This window comes from Pituophis catenifer, unplaced genomic scaffold (assembly GCF_029215685.1).
Source record: "Pituophis catenifer annectens isolate HBS135680 unplaced genomic scaffold, rPitCat1.0.hap2 SCAF_6, whole genome shotgun sequence".
Taxonomy (NCBI): Eukaryota; Metazoa; Chordata; class Lepidosauria; order Squamata; family Colubridae; genus Pituophis; species Pituophis catenifer.
The window spans coordinates 38616015-38636733 of record NW_027256886.1 but is presented as its reverse complement, the minus strand read 5'-3'; the positions used below and the strand labels follow the sequence as shown (position 1 = coordinate 38636733).

General features: G+C 38.4%; 1 protein-coding gene across 2 annotated transcripts in view; it reads right to left on the bottom strand.

Annotated features, from left to right (window-relative positions):
- ETV5 (ETS variant transcription factor 5) overlaps nucleotides 1-482 on the bottom strand; it is a 33705-nt gene extending 33223 nt beyond the window's left edge. For both annotated transcript variants that reach the window (XM_070945435.1, XM_070945436.1), the window contains exon 1: nucleotides 396-482. The gene's annotated coding sequence lies outside the window, so the exon portion shown is untranslated. The remainder of the gene's footprint in view (nucleotides 1-395) is intronic.
- Nucleotides 483-20719: the final 20237 nt, after the last annotated feature.

Below are 20719 nucleotides of genomic sequence, written 5' to 3'. Positions count from 1 at the left end.
ACCAAAAAAAAAAAAAAAAAAAAAAAAAAAAACCACCACCAATCCTCTCAGCGAAGCCAGTGCCTGCTGCAGCCAGTGGCGGCGCGGCTGTACAGCTTTCCCTCGCAATTCTTCGCCATACTGTCTCTTTCCATGCATTCTTGCAACCCTTGCTCCCATTCCCTCCCGAAAGCCGGCCTTATCCCAGCAGACTCGAGTTAAAAGTCGCAACGGTATTCTCCGCATATATCCCGCAATCCTCAGCATCTTGGAGACACCTTAAGCACCTGTCCCCCCGAAAACCTGCTCCCGCCGCCCACCGGGACTCACGAGCCCACCGACCCCACAGCTTAGCATCCTGGGCCCGGATTTTTCACCCCAAGCCCGAAGGCTAAGCGAGCTTTGCCCCTCCTCACCTGCCGTTAGAACTATCGCGCTGCCGCGGTGCAGTCGCTAGAAGCCCTGTGTCGTCTTCGGGCTGCTATCCAAGCCCCCGAACGGCCTCCAGAGCCCGCCTCGCCCCGTCCCCATTGGCCCACAACCCTGCCACGGCCTGTCAATCGCAGCTTGTTTACCCTACCAGACACCCAATCGCGCTCGTATGTCAGAACACCTCCCAGAGCAATCCTAAACCCGCCTCTCGGCAACAATGAACTGCCTAACTTTTTTTTTTTTTTTCTCATTCGGGAAAATATAGCCAATCAAGTCGGCCTTAATTTACATATTTTTGTTGAGAAGCCTTTCATTCATAAAAAGAGAGAGAGGGGAAAAAAAATCTCGCGTTCCGAGGGCGAGGCAGACTCTCCGGGAGAGATTTAAAGCGATAGCTTCGCCCGGTGGCATTTTGCCTGCTCTGTACTAAGATCGGCCGGGCTCACCGGCCCTCTTGTTTTATTGTTTTTGCGTTCTTGCCTCAAAAAAGCAGAGAGTTTGAGTTTGAGGGACGAAGAAAAGTCTCCCTTTCGTACGAATTGCGCCCCAAGGTCTGCGGACTCTGGAAACGCTGAGAGGAAAAAGCCCCCCACTCAAAATAGTGGCGCTGCTGGCTTCCCTGCCGCTTTGGGGATTTGGCATCCCTGATGTCCTCGGGTTTTCGGGACAACGCTGCAAAAAACCGCGAATGTCCCGCTCCCTCGTCCCGAGTCTGTCTGAAAAGAACACGGGGAGAATTTGAAACCCCTTCCCCGCGTCCCTGCACGGTTTTGCCTGTTGTTGGGGTGGGGGTGGGGGTCTTCGGTGGCCGCTCAACGGTCCTGGAGTGAAGACACTTCTCACTTCCCGGTGCCTACAGACCAGAGTGGGGTTTCAGCAGGTTCTGACCAGTTCTGGAGAACCGGTAGCGGAATATTTGAGTAGTTCGGAGAACCGGTAGTAAAAATTCTGACTGGCCCCGCCCCCATCTATTCTCTGCCTCCCAAGTCCCAGCTGATTGGGAGGAAATGGGGATTTTGCAGTAACCTTCCTTTGGAGTGGAATGGGGTGGGAATGGAGACTTTACAGTATCCTTTCACTGCCATGCCCACAAAACCACGCCCACAAAGCCACACCCACAGAACCGGTAGTAAAAAAATTTGAAACCCACCACTGCTACAGACCTCTTAGTTTTCTGGCTTCAGCCCTGGCATTTGGAAATGGGCGCCGGCAGGGCCCAGCCTAAATAATGAAGCACAGGGTCTTGGGTGGGAGTTTGAGCCAATGGTGCCTCTGCCTGGTTAAGTCGTCGTTTCTGTCCTTAGACATACAGCTGGATCTTCCAGGCATCAGACACAACTCCGGGACAAGCTTTGGGGGATGATACAACTTGTTGTTCTCGATTTACAACAGTTCATTTAATGATTGTTCAAAGTTACAAGGACACTGAAAAAAGGAACTTATGACTGTTGTTCACAGTTATGACCTTTGCAGCATCCCCATGATTATGTGATCAAAATTCAGACACTTTGGCAACCGGCTCATAATTATGACAGTTGCAGTGTCCTGGAGTCATGTGATCACTTTTTGGGTGACCTGTCAAGCAAAGTCAACGGGGAAGCCAGATTCACTTAACAACTGGGTTACTATCTTATCCACTGCAGTGATTCACTTAACAACTGAGGTTAGGGTTAGGGTTAGGGTTAGGATTAGGGTAAAAGGGGCAAACTCACTTAATGAATGCCTCACTTAACCATAAAAAATTTGGCTTCAATTGTGGTCGTAAATTGAGGACTACCTGTCTTGTACAGTATCTGTTGGTGGTGGTGGTTCTTGGCTGGATGTTGATTGCCTAATGAGGTTTTTAAATTATGCTTTAAATTGTGCTTAAACTTTGTGTTTGCCATTATGGGGTTGCTGAAAATTTTATCAGTTTGGGGAGTGGTTGTCTAGAGTAGAAAAATGCCATAAAGATACATAACATAAATCTTATTGCAGAGAGAGCAGAAAGATGGCAGTCAGCCAACAGAGTTCCATACATTAATATTTAAGCTTATGGTGAAGCTGACGAAAATTGCTATTTTGAGTGGGCTGGACACTTGCCCATTCAGGAAGAATTTGTTGAGTTTAGCTAATTGTTGATATCATGACATTTAAAATGCAGCATTCACTATATGAAATGGCTATATATTATAATGGCTCCTTATGGGACGGAGGTTTACATACTCTGTTTTGAAAGATTTCATTGGTTTTTGCAGATGCTTAAATTCTCTTAAATTATATACAGATGGTTTGGAAATTTACAGATGGACAAGTGGAATGAATATTGTGTGGTTTCATGGTCACAAAAAGATGGATATTCTACAGTACTGGAAGGGAATTCATTCTTTGTCAATTATACAGTGGTCTGAGGATCTGTCCTCTCTTTCTATATTTGAAGGAGCATTTTCTGCAAAGAGTCTTATTTGAAAGACTGCCTCCATCTTGAAGGTAATAGTCAGTAAGGTCTCACTGGATTGGATAGCCAATATCACCATTGGCAATGTAACTCCAAATGTAATTCTTATAGGTCCTAGCCAACAAGGCCAACAAAGGGAGTGATGAGAATTGTAATACAAATGACAATTTATTTTGGTAGTTTAGCTTTTACTAGGTATTGCTTTCATCTTTTCTTCCAAGATTTCTTCTTAATTATATAATTTCCCATAAAACTCTTGAATTATATCAAAATTTACATCTTACAATTATCAAATCACATCTTATTTCCATTTAGCCAATGCAACAAAGCAACTCTGCTGCCCTCACCCCCAAACCTAGAGCTGAAATGTAGAAAGACTGAGGCAATCCCATTTAAGAAATAACAGACTCTTTATTTCACTTTTTTTTAAAAAAAGGAACCTTTTATTATTATTTTTTTTAAAAGTGTGTTATTCTAAAGCATGGGTGTCAAACTCGCGGTGTCACGTTGCCCTTATGTGACGGTTCGTGATGTTTTCCCCTCGTGGAGCTGGGATGGGTGTGGCTTACCCATGACGCATCAAGCCTGCAGGCCGCCAGTGTGACACTCCTGATCTAAAGTATTGTTGGTTTTATTGTGCTAATTTTATGTAAACCCCCCCCCCATCTTCCTCTGGGAGGAAGAATTGTATAAGAAGAAATAGTGAGTAATTAAAGGTTGACATTTAAATGAAAGGACTATGTTTTTTGATCAGTTCTGGTACTGAGGAATAAATGCTAAGTACATGTCTTTTGTACCAGGCTTTGATGGGTAAGATGAGTTCTATCTAAAACCAAAATAACTTCTGCAAGTTTGAATTTGTTCAACTCTTATGGTCTTTGATGGCTTAAAGTAACACACATAGTTAGACATCTGTTTAGGGATATTAGCACTATAGCCAGACACAAAACATCTATGTTCAAAGGCATATATTTCATATTATGAGATTATGGAAGCAAATAAAAGAATGAGTAGCAACATGTAGTCCTTTTGTGAATTTCCTGGAAGCATCACTATGGCAATAGGATGGTGAGCCAGGTGGACTTGGCATTATTGCAGCATGTTTTACATGTTTAAGCAATTATTTATGGTCACTTACCCTTTTTGGCTTTTCTGTTTCTCATTCCTAATCTTACATGAACCATGAAGATGGCTGGAAGCTAATCTGCAACCATCTTCACCTATGAACCTGTCTAATCTACATAATTTAATGTCTACCTAACCAACAGAGTACAAAGACTGGCATTTGCTTTTTGCCCCAAACCACCCTGACTCATAGAGTTGCAAAACTCTCCTAATCTTTATTCAATGCAAAAATAGTTAAAAAGAAAAATGGTAGCATTCTCCCCATCCATGCTGGTAAGATGTTACAGGTAGTCCTCAACTTACAACCATTCATTTAGTGAATGTTCGAAGGTACAATGGTACTGAAAAAGTGGCTAATGACCGTTTTACACACTCATGACTCTTGCAGCATCCCCTTGGTCACGTGATAAAAGTTCGGACTGCTTGGCAACCAGCATGTATTTATAATGTTATGATATCTTGGGATCATTACCCTTTTGCAACCTTCTGACAAGCAAAGTCAATGGGGAAGCCAGATTCACTTAACAATCATGTTACTAATTTAAGAACTGCAGTGATTCACTTAACAACTCTGTGTGTCTGGTATGTGTGCGCATGCATATACAGTATATTCTCAGAATCAGTCAACATTATATAGTTGCGTGGATCCAAAGCTGGTTTTGAACTGGTGCAATGTTCTAACGTTGAGATGCCCTCAGAAGAATCTTGAATGTGTGCATTTTTGGTTTACTTCTTCCTTAACTTGACATCCTGTAATTGAACTCTCAGTTATACTGCCTAGGAATTATGGGCTTTCATCTCCTATATACCTAGAGATTCTAGTACGGAAAAATGCTGCTTTATAGGTTTTAAAAATGATGAAGTTTAATATCCAATGTGTTTTTGTTTTTGTTTTTAAAAAATCATAGAATAATGAAATCAAATCAAGCACTTCTATTCCAGCACTAATTCTGAACAAGTAACCGTTGCCTACTCACAGCCATTTCAAGATTAGCTCAAAATAGGTGTGGTGCCCATGGAGATTAGGCATATAGAACTTGCACTGTATGTATGGTAGCTGGAACTGCCCCTTTCAATAAAAGAGTTGCCTTGGGGCATATATTATATCCACTATGCATGCAGAGTGGGTTCCCAAATACCACCTGTAATGTGATCTCTTTAGTAGCTTAGCATGTTATTTCTGGACATTTAGGTTTGTAAATAATGATTTATGGCTTAGTATATTGAATGAACACATCCAGTTGTGTGTGTTTTTTAAAATAAACTATGGTCAAAGAAAAAATTTGTGTAAACCTAATCTTGTTCTCTTCTGGGTGATTGCTAATATCTCAATTCAGTGTGAGATCTGAATCATCTTTATCTTGCTGGTTACAGCAAGATAAAACTGTCTTCAGAAAGACTAGATGGTGAGATTGTATCTCCTAGCTTCACCCTTGAATTGCATAAGACATACATATGCAAAAGCTGAAAATATATTGACTTCCATGAGGCTGGGAATCGCAATGGCACAGCATTCCAGGTAAATGGAGACCTACATCCTGCGCTTTATGTCTTGGTAGCTAGAGGGTGACGAGGAGGAGTTTAGCATTAAAATATGACATAAGGCATGGCTCCACTTTTCATCCATGCTTTTAATCCTCTGTGTGGATTTAGAAGGGGCTTATGTACTGTATCAACACTTTTAATGTAGCCAGCATGTTGGGAATATAAAGAGTACATTAGAAAAAACAAAAGGATTTTAGAGTGCATTTCAGTTTGTGTGAGCTGTAAATGAATCCAGATTTAAAAAAATACTAATGACAGGTTTGGCTTCAATATGTGAATTCACACTCGTATCTGACAAAAAAAAGGACATTGTTTAAAATGCTGTCACCAAGTAGAAGTGCTGTGCAGAAAGACAGGAATATGGATCAGATGTCATGCTTTGCACTCTCATCACTAATTCACCCATCATATTCCTCCTTGTATCAAATTGCAAGACTGCAGCTTCAGGCAGTAAGTTGCACGTCTGCTGAATCAATAGATTATGAAGGAACTGGATGGTTAGAATATCAGCTTTCTCACCTGGAACAAAAAAGGAATCACTTTCCCAACTGCAGTAACATTGGAAAGGCAACGTGAAAGTATCATTGCTGAACAATTTTATTTGATAAAATGGTGACACAGGAAAGAGGAGGCATGAGAAGACGAGTTTTGGAGCCTACAGAAAAAGTGTAATCCAAGAAGAGACGGGTGATAGCATCACTCCTGGAGTTGGCAGGAGGGGATGAAACTTGCAGAATTCAGACTATGCAAGTGGAACCAAAGAGCCTAAAAGTGTTCGCCCGAGTAAGGGAAAGAGTAGCAAAACCATCAAGGAAAAAGTAAATGAAGCAGGTCTATCTCTCAATGATTTAATGTTCCTCTCAGGTCCATGTCTCTGTGTTTCCCTCCTGACAACTATTTCATTTGTGGCTTCATAAAATTTGATGAAGTCAATCTCAGCTTAAGTCACTCATATAAGCAGTTCAAGTGAAAGCAGCACAGTTAAACTACAGCAAAACTTGAATTGGGGCCAGTTCTAATTCATGTCTGGTGTCAACTGATCTTCAGGCAGACGAGCTAGTTACAAGAGGAAGCAGAGCAGCTTGTTACCAGACTGAAGAATTTATTTGCTTTCTGTCTCTTTCTCCCTCCTCCCCCCACTCTCTCATTGGAAGTTTATTTTTAATGGAACCTTGGATCTGAATATATTTTTTCACAATGTGGTCAAGTAAAAGCTTGATTAAAGAGCATGAATATCTCCTGAAGTACCTATCTTATGTGGTGAAATTAGCACATATAATTAACAGCTGCCCTTTCTTCTCTAGCATTCTTTCCCAACTTAACCACTGACCAGGTATTTCCATAATCCTTTGCCAGTGTACTTCTTGCATGCTGTCTGGAAATGGGAGTTATAGTTTAGCATTTCTGGAAAACACCAAGTTGGGAATTCTGCACTGTAGATTCAGAAATTATAATCCATTCAATTCATTTTTCGGGCAGGACCCATAATAGGCAGTGACTTATGTTTTATGCTCCTCTGTCAACTGACTTAAAAATTAAAGAAAAAGCAAGCCATAGGAATTGGGGAGAGACACTGAAATTACAGTCTACTGACCTCCAGATGCATTGGGATTACAGGCACTACTGAACAAGGACTTTGCACTAGTTCAAAATTTGCCCCAGGCTTCTTGGATCAGATGATGCTCATTATTTTTATGAGATGAGTTAGCTTTTCTTTCATTTTTTGCAGTGCTGTTGATGGGAATTCTCTCTCTCTCTCTCTGTTTTCAATGCTCAAGTGAGCCATTCTCTTTCAAGGCAGAAAACCATGTAGCCTAGTGCATTGCATGATGGCTGCTTCATTACAGAAGAGAAGAGGGAAACTCTTGACAATCTGTGTTGCTTGACTGCAAGAATCTGCAAACAATCAAAACAGCCTAAACTTGGCTGCATTTTAAATAGCATCCCTGGATCCTGCCTGCTTATAGCTTATCTCCCATTTTCTTTCCTAGTTCCAATCACAAAAACAGCATGGAGTCATAGCCACAGACAACAGCCTAAATTGATGGTGCCATATGGATTTATGACTTGGCTGTTGCATAATCTACACATTGTTTATTGAATAAACCATAATCTGATGAATTTGCACAGCACACTAGTCAGATGCCATTCATATAGCATGCTAAATTAAAACTAAACAGAATACATTATGGCTGCATGCTTTAGCCATAGCTAAGAAACCTGAAAGAAAAACATCTATAATTTTTGGTCTATGTTTTGGCAATTTCAATCATCTGCCTGGCAGTAATATAAACCAAGTCCTTATCTATGCTATCCTTTTGTATGACTCCCTCAAAGTCAGATTGCTCATGCATCATGATTGACAGATTGCCATGTAGGAGAACCCAGCATTCTTCTTAACACACAGGTAGTGTTATACTTTCACATGCTAGCAGACCAGCAAATGAATTCTGAATTATTCTTTTCTGATTCTTTTCCAACATATTCTGGCCATTGGACAAGAAGATAATGTTCTGGTTGGGCTCCTACATTCTGGCTAGTTGGTGGAATTTTTAGAATATAAATTTCTTTGCAGCATATGAATATCCAAATGTGTGGTAGACCAATGGAATGCATACCCTGCCCAAGCCTGGTTTATTAGCTGGGTAGATAGAAGAAAGCAAGCAGTTCTTTCCCCTCCATATCATGCTTTTTTAAACTGAAGCTTTGCAAGACTCCTTCAGAAGAAGAGGGGGAAATTTGACTAAATATAGCGCCTCTTTAAAAATGGCTCTAAATTTAACACAATACTTTTCACATGGATTTTTTTTCTTTTGGTTTTTCTGACATGTGAGCTTTCTTGCTGCTGCCTTTTATTTCTGTTCTCCTGGAGTGAGGGAAGGCACAGCTTATTTTTAAATCAGAATCTCTGATTTATATAGCCTACAATGACTTAAATCAGATTTTGAAGATGAAAGGTTCCTAAAACATGAAAAATAAAAATCTATAGCTCTTGCCAAATGACATCAATACTGGAGCTGATTTGTTTGGCCTGTGCCCTTTCACTGGATTTCAGCTTAGCCAGAATAATCTTTATAGGTATTAAAATTACTTTAAAATATATGTAAATACTTTAAAATATCTACATGAATCTTGTATATACTGTATAGGTGTGCATATATTCATTTATACACACCTATCCAGCTCATATTCTGATGACTATAATATAATATGCTCATATTTTGCTTTAAAGTGAAACCAGATTTTAAGTGGAAATGCATTATTTATTTCATGTAGGTGTAATATTACAAAACTGTTGCATATTTTCCAGAATTAAGCATATACATTTCTCACAGCAAATTATTAAAAGATGCCTATGTATCATGGGTTATTGTGAACATTGCTTGGCTGTCTTTTATTCCATTTTTCACAGTTCTTAATCACAGACTATGGTTTCCCAATAGTTTAAAAAGTTGTCCATACTTGGAGCACTTTTCATTTCCAGTTAGCACTAACTGGAATTTGAAACTAACACTTGCCATTAGTTTCAAATTCTAATTGGGGTTAAGTAACAATGATATGGCTTCAAATCAGCATGATACAGGAATATCCATTGAAAGAGGAGTAGTGAGAGACAGGAATCAGATAGTGGCACTTACATACAGGTTATCTACTCATGACATCAATCAGAATAGAGGTGGAAAGGAACCTTGGAGGTCTTTTAATCCAACACTCTGCTCAAGCAGGAGACCCCATACTATGCAAACATGGTTAAATGCTAACATATTGGATAGTAACACTTCCTTGTGCATTTGAGGAAAGGCTACAGAAATTTAGGCCTTATAACTTTATTGATTTTTTAGGCATCTCAAAGCTCTTTCTGTGGTTTGAAAATAATATATTGAATTTGGAAGATAGCAGGTCAAGGAAGAAATGACTATAGGAAGTAGAAAAGGCCACTTTGGATGTATCTTGATTAAGGAAGAACAGCATATATTTTCTCTAGAAAATATACAGAGGGAACCTAGATGAAATTCCAAATGTGCTTCTATATGCCAGCTGTTAGAGGGAAGGTGTCCATGTCTGGATTATAGGCTTTCTAGAGTGTCTGGGTGATTGAGATTGGAAACAGATTAGTGGACCTAACCAATAACCAGTAACCTTCAACCTGACAGGTTCTAAATGTTAGATTACAGCTTCAATTAATTTCGGTAAACTGTCATGCTGACTAGGTTTGATCCAAGTTGGGCTCTAAAAATACCTAGCTGTTGCTGTACTAAATGGACTCTTGAAGTGGCCCAGCAGGATTTTCCATTATTCTGGTATCCTGGTATGCTACATACCTGGCCTATCAAGATATATGGTACTATTATGATGGTTTTATGAAAGTAATTAGAAGGAATGTTCATGATTTTATAGATTGTATTCGGGTTTATTTTAATGTGTTATGATTTATTAAACTTGTACATTACTTGGATATGCCCAACTAAAGATGTAAACATCAATCAGAATGGATCAAACAAGCAAGTAATATAAGCAAACCCACACTTAACCATATTTGTCTTATTTTTCAGATATTTTCAGCTGATGTTATTTATTAATTTATTTACATTTTTGTGCAAAGCATATATGGCCTGGCTCATACATTGAACTTTTATAGTTTAACTATAATTTACCGCATAAACAGAGCTGTCAGGGTTCACGCAACAATAAGTCAGAACCAAATAGAAGGTATTCTAATTCCATGCAGTGTATCCATGAATACATGGTCTTTGTAAAGTGCAGGTGTGTTTTAAATGTGTTTTATTTGTTTATTTATAAGTCTTCCTTGTAAGGAACTAACCTACCCAGTATCAGAACAACTATATGAGAAGATTACACTAAATGATTTGGACCAGTTCAGGAGACACTTTGTATCTGGAGCTCTGGAATCTCTTTGTCACACTTTTCTCTCAACAAGGAGGAAACACCTTAATTCAATGACAGAGCATGGTGTTTGCATGCAGAAAGTCCTGGATTCAATTCCTGATATCTCTGGATTGATCTGGAAAAGATTTTTCCCTATAATTCTGGTGAATCAACATCAGTCAGATGCGACAATACTGACCTATGTGGACCAGTGAAGGGACCAAGTGACACATCTATAAATAAACCATTTTTAAAAGCTCAATTTGTGCATAAGCCGTAATGACCTATTTCACACATAATACTTACAATACATTGTGTGGGTTTGCATATAATAATTATAAATAAATAAATCACGCTATGGTTTAGTGTGATGTGTAAACAGGGTGAAAATGACAGCTTCCTGTGAACTGGCATTGTAGAAACTGTGTTTATTTTCACATAGGATTTTTTTTATCCTTGGAAAAATAGAGGCAAAGAGGCAAAGAAAATCTATTCAAGGGATTGTATTTTGACTCTTGTCTTAGGAAAACCTTAAAATGATTTTTTTTGGAAGGGGGGTGATATTTGTTATTTCATCAGATTTCCAGCTTTTTACTATAATGGATTATCATGTATTTGTTTTCTTAATATAGGCAATTCTTTGATACTCCAAAGTATTAATTAATATTTAAGCATTAATTAATTATTCCAAAAAAGTGAACTATGTGCAAAACAAAACTATAGGAATGAGGCTTTGCTCTCAGTATACCTTGAATATGGAGCAATATTGGTAAGATCAATTAAAAAAATGTTTCTGCTTTTTTGCAGCAGATGTCAGTTGTATCAGTAGACTGATATCTTTTCATGCCATCAGAAAACCTCTCTTCCATTTTCTGTAGTGTTAGAGTTCCTGGGCATCTGTCAACAGGTGAGGAATGAGACTCAGGAGCTATAGCTGGGTAACTAGTAAGGTGACCAATCGTCCTCCTTTAGGGAGGACAGTCCTTCTTTTGTAAGTTCTGTCCTCTCTTGAAAAGTGTCCTCCTACATGTCCTCTTCGATATTTGAAAACTAATCTGTAAATCTCCGTATTTGATCAATGCTGATCCGATCCATTGTGTGTGATGTGACATATTTGTATTTGACATGATGATTCGTCAAGGGTTGGTACAGTGCGGCAAGACGTGATTATGAGACGCATGCGCTCCGCACAGGAGAATTTTTTGAGAGAGTGTGCTGCGCATAAGAGTGTGCTGCGCACAAATGGCTTTGTTTACTTATATACGATATTTTTTTGCTTCAATTTATTTGTGTCCTTCTTCTCATTCAGGGGTGGGTTCTACTTACTTTTACTACCGGTTCGCAACAGGGCTGCGCATGCGAGTGCAAGCTCAGAAGCATTTTGATGATGTCAGGGTCAGTGGGCGGAGCCTCCCGCCGGTTTTACTACTCATTCTATAGAACCGGTGCGAACCGGGGGCAACCCACCACTGTTCTCATTGTAAAAAATTTGGTCACCTTATAACTAGACTTTAGCCCTGTAGGATTATTGGAAGATCAATAACCAAAGACAAAGCTAAAGTATACTGTATTTGAAAAATTTTACCATTATGGCCTGCTATTATAAATTGGAATTAACCAAGCAGAGATTCTTAAAATGAATGTTTGAATTGTGGAATGGAATTGATCAAGATTCAAATATCACTGAATAAGTATTAGCAGATCAAAGGAGATTCATTACTAGAAATAAAATATTCAGGGATACTGAACTGGAATACAGAACATATTCAGAAAAAAATGTGGAAATGGAAGACCTCAAAACTGTAGATTAGCAGAAGAAACTCAGATAACAACAATTGTAAATGTAGAGGAAACAGCTAATTTGAGCTATAGTAATGATAATTTAGAAGAAGTAATAACAACAGGACCAGTACAAGTCAGCATTGAAACAACCTATGAACCAGTGGTGAAATGTCAAATTTGTTACTACTGGTTCTGTGGGCATGGCTTGGGGGGGATAATGTAACTGGGTGGGCATGGCCAACCTTTTTTTTTTACTTTTAAAAGCATTTTTTCTACAACCTTAAGAGGTTGCAGAAAAAAATGCTTTTAAAAGCCTCTGACGATCAGGCAACTCAGCTGGGATCGTCAGAGGCTTTTAAAAGCATTTTTTTTCTACAACCTCTTCAGCCAAAGAGGTTGCAGAAAAAAATGCTTTTAAAAGCCTCTGACAATCCCAGCTGAGCCGCGCAATCATCAGAGGCTTTTTTTTTTTTTACTTTTAAAAGCATTTTTTCGGTAGAAGAAAAAATGCTTTAAAATTTTTTTTAAAAAGCCTCTGAAGATCGCACAGCTCAGCTGGGCATGGGGCTGGCAGGGATTTTTGCTACTGGTTCTCTGAACCATCCACCGCCATCGCTACTGGATTGGGCGATCCAGTCCGAACCGGGAGCATTTCACCCATGCTATGAATTAAGACCCTGACAAGAAGAATTAAGAGAGAAAATGATGTCATATGCATAATTATCAGAAAGATAAGGACTGCCAGCATTGCATGTAGTGCCCCACCCCACCTGGTACTTATAATAAAAGAGATGAATAAGGTGCTTGAAAGGATTAAAATAATATATATTGAACAGACCAATTAGCTTGCCTGCAATATAGCAGTAGTGGTAAAACCAAAACCAAAATCACATTCAATCCCAAAGTGGAACATCAGACTAGAAACCAAAATTAGGAAATTAAGATCAGATGCAAGTTATTTAAAGAACATGAAAGAACAAAAATTGGAGAATGTAAGAACCAATACAGCCCTAATAAAAAAAGTAGCACCAGAAAAATTAAAGCTTTGGAAATCATACAGCAATAAATAACAGCAATAGCTAGAAAAATTGGACACTATGAGGCACAAATCATCCAATTTAGGCAAAATTAGACTAGAGGTGATTCTACCAATGATAATAAAAATTCTGAAAATGAAAAATCAAACAAAAAGGAAGCCATCCAGTTTTGGAAAGATCTATGGGAAACTTGAAATATTACAATAAAAATGCTGGATGGATAAAAGAATTTGAAGATCAATTAAGTAAACATCAAGTGGAAGAATTAATAATAACAGCAGAAATGGTTAAAATTAAGTGAAAAGGATTTAAAACTGGGCTTCTTCTGGAGATGATTGATTGCATGGCTTTTGGCTCAAGTATCTGATTAACTTTTTTTTTTACTTTTAAAAGTAAAGCGGAGCACCCGCCCTCTGGAATGAACTGCCCCCAGGGATACGACTAATCCCGGATCTCCGGACCTTCCGCCGGGCCCTGAAGACGTTTTTATTTCAGCAAGCCGGGCTGGGTTAAAAAAAAATTTTTTAATTGGTGAATTTTATGGGTAATGGGGTTTTAAATTGGAGAAGCCTAAGATAATTTAATTCTGTTTTAATGTATTTTAATATTTGTATTGTGTGTTTTTAATTTTGGCTGTTCACCGCCCCGAGTCCTTCGGGAGAGGGGGCGGTATAAAAATTTAATAAATAAATAAATAAATAAATAAACTTACAGCCAATTATAGCTAAACAGCTTAATGAAGTGTTGCATAAAGGTGACATCAGCGATGCTTAATAATTGGCAAAATGTATCTGACTCAAAAAGACCTAGAAAAATGGACACCACCAGGAAACTACAGGCTGATAACATGCTTGCCTACAATGTTTTAATTACTCATATACATCATAATGGGCAAATCCAAAATTGTTTAGCAGAAAATAACTTCCTTTCTATAGAACAGAAAGGAAATAAAAGGAAAAGTAGAGATGAAAAAGATCAATTTCTGATTGATAATACACCTTCAAAAGCTGAAAAAACAATTTACATATGGTCTAGATTGATTATTTAAAAGGTTTTTGATTCATTATCACATAGTTCAGTCACCAAATGCTTAGAAACAACTGTTTTCAGTAAAAAGAGAATGTTTATAGAAAAAACTAATGGAGGCAAAATTGCTAGTAGGAAATGAAAAAGATGGCATTAGAACAGGCATCTTCCAGGGTGACTCAAGATCACCCTTATTATCTGTCACTGCTATGATCTCATTTTAAGTGATTTTGAAGAAAACAAAGCATGTCTATCAAACAGCACAAAATGCTTCCAAAATCTCATATAGATAATCTGCTTTATATAGATAATCTGAAGCTTTATGGAAAAATCAGAAATAAAAATCCAAACATTGACAAATACTGTAATAATTTTTACAATAGATATAACAATGGAATGTTATAGAGAAGTTGGCTTCAGTAGCAATAAATTAGGGTAAAATCACAAGTGGTAATGGAATTAAAATGTAAAATGCCATCAAGAGCTGTCAGAATGAAGCCTATGAGTATCTAGGTAAAATATAAGTTACCTTGTCGGGTACGGACAAGTTAAAAAGTTGATTAGTAAAGAACACATCCAAAGAGTTAGAAAATTGTTAAAGACAAAATTGAATGGTGGAAACACCATCAAAGCCATCAATACCTGGGCAATATCTGTGATATGATACATTGCTGGAATTATTAACCAGCGCAAGCTGAACTGAGTCCAGGAGAACGCCTAAGTTATGGACTGGGTCTGAATGGGTCAGTGCAACTCTATCCAGAACTAAGGATGGCAACCACTCGAATCCTGAGGCTCCATGCACCCAAAGCCAGGCCCAGTCGAAGTTTGTTGTCCAGGTCCCTACTGCCTTCAGGCATCACGAGAGAATAGACAGCATCACTTGGGTTGCCAGTGTAATAGTATACATTTTATGAAAATGAATAGGATCTATTTTGATTGGGATGACAGGCCCTACTTTTGGCCCTACTTTTTATATTACCCCTTATATTCCTAGTACTTACCCAGGTTTATTTGATAGTTCCTTAGGCTTAATCATTTTGCTAAAATTTCTTTCAACTTTTCAAGCCTTATATGCTGCTTTTACTACACAGTTACTGAAAATGGGATACCAGATCACCTCCAGTAAACAGAGAAGGCATTCAGAAAAGGTGAACAACAAAATAAGTTTTAATATTTTGTAAGGTATGGCACAATCATTTTCTTAATATAATGATTCTTGGGGCATTCCTATGCCTTACCCAGGGAGGCCATATTGGGCATATTGACATACTGACCCCCTAGAGTAGAATGCTATCACACTGAACATTGTAAGTGATATTATTGTAGCTGCTATTCATTCAAAGTCATTTCAAAGTCTGCAACTTTTTCATTGTAATTTTATTTGATGTAGAAGTACATCAGAGAGGATTTACATAGAACCATGAGCTATGCAACAATTTCACACAATTCCATGCAGGGAACTACAAGATCAAGAAAAAAGGAGGATGAGCAGTCCATGCTCAAAAGATATACATACATATATAATGAACAGAATTATCCTGGCTGTATTCACACAGTACACTAGGAGGGGAAGTGTACATCCATTACAGCCTAAATGGAGAAAAGCGTATTTTGCCTGAGTACATATCAGTCCCTCTGTTTAGGTGCATAAAATTCCCTTATGAGTTTGGGAGATGCTTGGGAAGGGTAGCTGAGTGTGATAGCTTCTGCAACACAAGACTATTTTGTGCATATTGCTTTTGCTATCTGCACTTTAGTTGTGTTATATTCAAGTGATGAAAGTATATATTATGGAATTTTATCTCACATTTCCGAGCATAAACTGAAGTGGAACAGAAGAAATCCCACTCACTAGTTAATGAGAATGTCAGAACAAGGGTAGAATTGCTTTGAGGGAAGGAGCACAGCTTGGTGGAGAGAACATGTGCTTTGGATGCAGAAAATTGTAGATCTCTGACATCTCCAGAAACATCTTGGAAGGACTTCCCATATAAAATCCAGGACAACTTCTGCTAGTAAATATAGAAAATATTGGGCTAGATGGATCAGCAGTTTGATCAAGTATAAACTGCTTCCTGTGACCTGCATCTAAACGGGCCTCAGTAGCAAGCAAGCAATGTAAGCAGCATGGGTGAAGGGATAGATTCTTCGAAGCTGAGAATTCCTGGGAATGGTATTAATAGCACCTCCCTATAACACTGGTAGAACTTCCTGTGCACATTCTATCTCTTTTACTGATATACACAAGTTTAGCAATTTCTTACTATCCAGCATTTGCTGATTTTGCTGAATGTACAAAATGTTTCTACTGGAAAATATTCTTTTTGGATTGATACCGTAAGATGCAAATGCTCGTCCTGTTATTATAATTCTGATCTGGCCCATGCTTCACTCATAGGTGCAGATATCAGTTGAACAGACAGTCAACTTGCCATAGCAGTAATAAATAAAATATAAATTATTTTATTTAGATTAGTAATCTTTAATTGAATGGCATTTACCTGTTAATTCAGATGGAGGAGAGGCTTGGTTGTTTCTTTCAGAAATAGGATGCCACAGGTTAAGAGGGCTATTCAATAATTCTAAAGGGTAAACTGCTTGCATTTTACACTAAGATTAACACATCTAAGGGAGCTATCCATTAAAAAAAAACCCAATATCTGGCAGAGTCCTACAGAGAGTGCCAAATGGGTTAATTGGCAGTTTTTGTGCTAGATGACCATTTATCAAGGTAAATCGTCAGGAATTGGTTTTGGGTAGGCAATATCCCAGCAAACACATGGGGGCGGGGGGTGGACACGACAACATGTTTAGAGGGGAAGAGCTCATAGTAGATGACTAGAGATATACTGAAGGAGAAAATGAGCTGAAATAATAAGCAACATTATCTGCCCGACAAAATGAGGAACAGGAAGAAGCAGATGTGGTAGTAGATACAGGATTGGAATATTTTTTTGGAAGTGTGCCAAAAAGTTACACTTGAAACTGTCCATGTTTTGGGTTCTGTGAAATAGTCTTTTACAGTCCTTGGCCAACACTCTGCAAAACTGTGCAGGAATATTCATACATAATACTCCTTCCTCCTATGGCTCATTTTCTATAAAGGGCTAAATCTGCAGGTTGCCAGCAGTGTGAAACCAACCTGATGACATCCTCACTGGAGAAACAATGCAGCCTTCTATTATGAATACTGGAGCCATAGGGGAGCCCCATATGAATTGGACACTGACTGTATGCACAAGGTATTTGCAGCATTCACAAATAAATGCGGCTTTGTCTCCCTATGTTTTCATCCTGTGCTGGAGATGAAGCTGGACTAATGAGTCATCACCTGAAATAACAATTTCACAGTTGGAATTCAGATCAATGGCTTTCGCGACAGCACAAATGCAAATTCAGGATCCTGCTTGTAGTTTCTGAACCATCTTGGCTCTAGAGAGGAAACTGGAGACGTTGCTGCACCCCCCCATCTCATTGTACTTAATTTGTTTTTATTAACTGTGTGAGCAGCAGAAATTAAACAGGTACAATCTTCTCCAGCATATACATACATACAGGTTAATTTTTTCCATTTTATGTAAAAAATAAAGACCTAACATGCTACTTTGGAAAAAAAAAAAGGCATAGCCCAGCTAGAACCTTTACTATTGCCCACAACTCCTGTTTTGATACAGGTGCTTTTATGTGGGAGTCAGTCTGAAATAAACTGTATTTACAATAAATTTGAAACTGTCACATAAGAAGCAAAGCGAGTGCCAAGCTTTTGCATACTAGCACTTATGAGTTCACAGATGACTCTTGGCTTATTCAATTAACCTTGGTGAAACAAAAAATAAAGCAAGGAGAAGCCTGGCTTATGAATTTGGTGTGTGCCTGCTTAGCATGAAATGTGGAAATCAAATGCATGTAACCTAGACAGGAGGGATTATTCAAATCAAGCCAGCCAGATGCAAAGCTGGAGAACTACATTCCTTCCAATTTGCCACAGCAAGGAGACTAGACAGCTCTATCTCCTGCCTATAGGATCTTCCAGCCTATATTCATTCACTGTGCTAAGTTTACAATTCTATACTAAACCATGGTTTAATCAACCCATTGTTGTTTGGTCTTACACATAAAGTGAAGTCTTGTGACATACTTTGTGTGGCTTCAAACAATTTATTAAACTATAAGCTAAACAAACTATTTTATGGTTTACAGGGGAAGAAATGGACAGCATGGACTAAATGTATTTCCTGCTACACTGGAAGATGTTATATGACTGTTTGCTTAGTCTTCTTTGGATAGCCTATATCTGGGGTATCAAATTCATGGCCCAGGGGCCGGATGCAGCCCATGGGATGCTTAGATCTGGACCACGGGGCCACTTTGGAAACAGCAAAGGACCGGCCCGTGGTACCTCTGCCAGCAAATATGGAGCTCAGGAGAGCTGCGGACAGCCCTCCTGAGCTCCATTTTCACTGGCAGAGGGTTGCAGGAAGCCGTCACAGCTGAAAACGGAGCTCGGGTGTCCGTTTTTGCTGGCAGAGTGCTTGGCCACCACAGGTGCCCCTGACACGAGTGATGTTGAGCTGATCATGCCCCCCTGGCCACGCCCCCCTGCCCCCCGAAGTAAAACACAACCCTGATGTGGCCCTCAATGAAATTGAGTTTGACACCCTTGACCTATATGAACAATCCAAAGCTATACTTACAAAAATGACATCTTTTTTTTATTATTACAGGATCACTAAGCTGTGTTTTGTTTAACTATGGATTACTAAATAGTAGGGGACACAGAATGCACAAAGCCACAACATTATGGTTAAGTATATAAGAGGTTTCAAGCTTAGTTTTAAATTAAAATTGAATCTGTTTGCCAGCACTTTAGCCAAGAAATGGATGGTGAGTAAGTGGACTCTGTAGATACTTTTGTTTCTAATATGATTTTGCATATAGTAACTCATACTATTACTTGATTAATAAGGGGGAAAGTAGTGTCCATTAACACAGTATGTTTGTTAAACATAAATGGGATTTACACATTATATTTTATCTATTTTATCTTTAAAATGGCAGGCAGCATTTTAAGGAGACATAGAAGCATACTGAATTTTGTTAAACCGATTGAAAATAAATGTTTCAATGTCAGCACAAGCCTATTGGGTACAGACAGATTTTTCTCATTGTATCCAAAATCTGCTAAAGCATGTTAAAAGTTGAGAAATGCTGAAATTTGTAGTTCATTAACATCTGGTAGGTTATAGTTCCATTTTTCTGTTCACCCATAGTTTGTTTTATTGAATAAACCACATCTTCTTATTGCACTAAGCTGTAAACCATGATGTGTAGTCCACAATGGCTTCATATAATATATTGTTAAATTCAAATTACATCGTGATTTACAGCTGTGCATGAATCCAATTGTTGTGGCTTCTTAGGAACTGTCATTGAATCTAAAGATAGTTTGAAATTCAAACTTGTGGCTTACTTTCAATAAAACCAGATTGGGAAGGGGGTTTAGTTTATTTACATTACTGATGAAAAACATGATAACTAGCTACCATACTAGTGCATTGTATATGGAGGCAGAATGCACAGATTAATCACTACTATTAAGAATTGCTCTTGAGTGTTACAGAGCTAATACAAAATGTTACTAAGTCTTGCACTGTTTACTATAAGTGAACCTACCTAGAGAATTGATGATACAGTGTTTGACCATGGACTTAAGGTTAATTAAAGAAATTAACTGTATATTAAACAAATTCAAAAATAAGATTACTTGAAATTGGTAACAGAAATCATCTATCTCTTTTTACCATTTTCATTTAAATTTTTGTAGGAGAAGCAGATAATCAATTTTACACAAATTATCAGTTTTCTTAATAGGGCTTTCCTTTCCTCTCTCTTCTCTGGACAACTATGCTTCCCTAAATCTTGTCTGGGAGGTCATCCAAGAAGATGCAAAAAGAGAAGGAATCTGTTTGGCCAGCACAATTTGTTCCTCAAATGGGTGGATATAATTGGATATATCCCTTACTTTGATTAAACCACAGTAAGTCCATTAAATATAGTGTCATATAAGCAACATAGTCTTTAAGGTAGCTACCTGGTTGTGCTCTAGGACTTAATACATCAATCTTTGAGCTGGCAAAAAAATACTCTAGCATGAAAGATGTTGTTCCGACAGCCAAGCCCTACACTTCCTCATTAATGAGGCTGGTGTAGTGCTTACTTTAGAGAGCTAATGTGAGAGTAGTTAACAAAAGGAATTGGTGGATTCTCCTGGCTTTGTTTCTTCTTTCATCGAATATCCACTGGTGTGAAAAACATCAACAATTGCTTTCTTAATAGGTGGGGAGGTGGGGTTGGGTGACTGCACCCAAGGGTTTAGTTACCTGGTATGTTGTTTAACTACTGTAATAGACTACTGACATGAAGATGTGATGAGCTGGGACCTGCCACCAGCAATATTTCAAAAGAG